Source organism: Emys orbicularis, chromosome 5 (assembly GCF_028017835.1).
Source record: "Emys orbicularis isolate rEmyOrb1 chromosome 5, rEmyOrb1.hap1, whole genome shotgun sequence".
NCBI classification, from domain to species: domain Eukaryota; kingdom Metazoa; phylum Chordata; order Testudines; family Emydidae; genus Emys; species Emys orbicularis.
This window is the reverse complement of record NC_088687.1, coordinates 48,830,020-48,833,884: the sequence shown is the minus strand read 5'-3', so window position 1 is coordinate 48,833,884 and position 3,865 is coordinate 48,830,020. Positions and strand designations below refer to the sequence as shown.

General features: G+C 47.1%; 1 pseudogene; it reads right to left on the bottom strand.

Moving 5' to 3' along the window:
• Nucleotides 1-1,379: 1,379 nt before the first annotated feature.
• Nucleotides 1,380-2,522, bottom strand: LOC135879652 (DNA (cytosine-5)-methyltransferase 3B-like; annotated as a pseudogene).
• Nucleotides 2,523-3,865: the final 1,343 nt, after the last annotated feature.

The window sequence follows — 3,865 nt, the reverse complement described above, 5'->3', positions numbered from 1 at the left end:
ACAGTCTAAAGATATGTCTACACTACAATCATGGACTGTGACTGCAGTTAATGTAGACATACCCAAACTAGCTTTAATCTAGCCAGCTCAGGTATTGGCACAATGAATCTACTGTAGCGTGACTTCATCGTGGGCTGTACAAGCCTACCCAGAACCATGGGTAATCACTTTTGTGGCAAGTCTACATTGAATCCTGTGCTGTTGTGCCTCCACTATATTTAAACTAGCTAGATCAAAGCTAGTTCAGGCATGTCTACACAAATTGCAACCACCCTCTTGATTGCAGTATAGACATACCCGAAGACCCTGATCCTTCAGTGAGCTTTCTGCCTAGATGGTGACCAAAGTCATTGCTCACTGCAAAACCATTGTTTAAGAAATGCAATGGAAGTCAATACAATTTACTTTTAAATTTGTTTTAATCACATTTTATCAATAAAAGCCTAAGTGCAACAGGTAAAGAAATGCATTCTATCTTTGCTTGAATGGAGGTATTAACAGACAAAAAACTAATAGCTAGAATGGAAGCTTTTTGTGAATTCATTTGGGTTTTTTACTATGCTCAGAACTCAACATGCTTGTGAAAAAACAATTACAAAATACCAGACTCATTATAGTGTGTATATTAATATTCACTTACAGTACAGTTCATCTAAAATCATTTTATTTACACTCTGATTATGTATTTCTATTTTACATCAATGAGATAGAAAATCTATTGAAACGTCTGTAGAAATTCTCAATATTGTTTCCTTGGTATTTGTGTAAAATGCAAAAGTTTACAAATAACTAAATATGAAGAAAACTTCAAATATTTTATAGCAAAAACTAGACATTCTGTTTTTAAAATTGTGTCTGTAAAGTTAGCCTTCTAAGGGTATGTCTACACTATGAAATTAGGTCGATTTTATAGAAGTCGATTTTTAGAAATCAATTTTATACAGTCGATTGCGTATGTCCCCACTAAGCGCATTAAGTCGGCGGAGTGCGTCCTCACTACCATAGCTAGCATCGACTTACGGAGCGGTGCACTGTGGGTAGCTATCCCACAGTTCCCACAGTCTACACTGCCCATTGGAATTCTGGGTTAAGCTCCCAATGCCTGATGGGGCAAAAACATTGTTGTGGGTAGTTTTGGGTACATGTCGTCAGTCGCCCTTCCCTCTGTTAAAGCAATGGCAGACAATCGTTTCACGCCTTTTTTCCTGGGTTACCCATGCAGACGCCATACCACGGCAAGCATGGAGCCCGCTCAGCTCACCGTCACTGCTGCTGTTGTGGGCAAGTCTACTGTGGGGGCTGCTGTGATCCAAATAGACAATGCAATCATTGACGTTCTGTTATCAAGGGTAGTGACTCTGGGAAATGTGTGGGCCTTTTTAGATTTTAGGTGCATCATGTTCCTGTCCTTTGTCACTGGTGAAGAAGTCTTACAGCCGTACATTCCAGTCTGGTCAGCGCTGTAACACCCCATAGCACTTCTGTGGTTGACACATGTAACAGCTCCAGGGCTCTTGCTCTTTTGCCTTGGCTGAGGTACCTTGCCCTACCAGGACCTCCAAGCATTCGACACAGAAGCACCTGCAGGAGCTGGCACTGCTACACACCAGCAGCTCCTTGCCTTCACAGCAGACGGTGCAGTAGGACTGGTACCCGTCCTCGTCAGACATGTAGAAGAGTTCCAGGAATCGATCCCTGCAAGTCTGGCAAAGGCCCCCCTCAAACAGCGGGTGGAATGTGGCTGGGTTTTTTCTCACGCACGATAAACAACTGTCTTCAAGGCTCCTGTTGTTGTTTGTGACTTCGGAAACCATTTGCTCTCTGCTCTGGTCCTCCTCCACCCGCTCCTTGCTGTTGTTGCAGAAGTTAGTCTTTAGCCGCTTGGCCAGGGGTACTGGGAATGTCTTCCCTGCCTGGCTCCTAGCAACCTCCAGGGCATGGTGTTCGGCTTGTCCATAGGAGAGCAGCTTATTAAACATGGAGTGGTTGAAATGCTGCCTAAAAGCCATCATACCCACCAGCTTCTCTGCTGAAACCTCGGAAACCTTCCCATCCCCAAACCATTGCGCCTAGCGCATTCCGGAGATTGCCTGACGTTTGGACGTGACTCTGTAGGAGACGATGATTGCAGGCCACCAGGAGAAGCCCTTGATTTTCCCCCACATGAGTTCCCCAATTCCAAAATCTTTCCCATCCTGGTATTCCACCACTTGCCCTGCAACTCTGCTCTCCTGCTCCCCAGCGATGAGCTCGGGGTGTCTGTTCTGGTCCTCCTGGGTGCTGCTGGCAGACGTGGTACTGCTGCTCTGGGAGGACTCCTTGGAATCCTCCTCAGTGAGGTCGATCAGGGGCACCAGGACAGACATGGCCATCCTCCTCTTAGAGCACTGAATGGGAGCCAGAGACTCCAGGTCATTCTCTTCTTTAAGTTTCGTCTCATGGAGATTCAGTCCTGCCTGGAATATCATGCGAGCTGGAGGCTTCTGCCTCAGGCTGCTCTCCCAGTCAGCAGCACCACACGGTCGCACCTACCCCAGCCTACCCCCTGCTCCCATGGCTCATGAAGCCTGGACAGTAGTAAGGAGCAGTTCAACTATAGGCTGAGCAAGTGCAGAATGGTGGTAGAATGTGCCTTTGGACATTTAAAAGCTCTCTGGCGCTGTTTGCTGACTAGGTCAGACCTCAGCGCAACCAACATTCCCATTGTTATTGCTGCTTGCTGTGTGCTCCATAATACCTGTGAGAGTAAGGGGAAGATGTTTGTGGCGGGGGTGGGAGGTTGAGGCAAATTGCCTGGCATCTGATTTTGAGCAGCCAGACACCAGGGTGATTAGAAGAACACAGCAAGGTGCGCTGTACATCAGAGAGGCTTTGAAAACCAGTTTCATGACTGGCCAGGCTTCGGTGTGACAGTTGTGTGTGTTTCTCCTTGATGCAAACCCATCGCCTTTGTTGATTTTAATTCCCTATAAGCCAACCACCCTGCTTCCCTTTTAAATAAAGTAACTATTGTTTTGAAACCATGCATTCTTTCTTTATTAATTTTTTTTTTTAAAAGATAGAGATAACGGACAAGGTAGTCCGGGTGGGGTGGGAGAGGAGGAAAGGACAAGGCCACATTGCTTATTGTAGCCACACTAAAAATCAGAGTGTTTGAATGACAGCCTTCTGTTGCTTGGGCCATCCTCTACAGTGTAGTGGCTGGGTGCCCGGAGCCTCCCCCCCGCGTTCTTGGGTGTCTTGGTGAGGAGGCCATGGAACATGGGGAGTAGGGTAGGTGATTATACAGTGGATGCAGTGGGGGTCTGTGCTCTTGTTGGCTTTCCTGCAGCTCCAACAGATGCTTCATCATGTCCGTTTGTTCCCCCAACAGAAGCTTCATCATGTCTGCTGGCTCCCCCATTAGCCTCAGCATCACATCCTGCCTCCGCTCTTCATGCTCACTTAATTCTTTCCTGGCCTCTGCCACTGAATGCCTCCATGCATTAAGCTGTGCCCTATCAGTGTGGGAGGACTGCATGAGCTCGGAAAACACGTCATCACGAGTGCATTTTTTTCACTTTCTAATCTGTGATAACCTCAGGGACGGAGATGATAGGAGGAGCGTAGAAACATTCTACGCTCTATGATTCTTGGGGGACTGCATGGTCACCTGTGCTGCTGAGTGCTGCTGAGTTTGCCACACTGACCAAACAGGAAATGAAATTCAAAAGTTCCTGGAGCTTTTCCTGTGCACCTGGCTAGTGCAAAGTGCTGTCCAGAGCCGTCACAATGGAGCACTCTGGGATAGCTCCCGGAGGCCAATACCGTCGATTTGCGTCTGCACTACCCCAAATTCAACCCAGCAAGGTCAATTTTAGCGCTA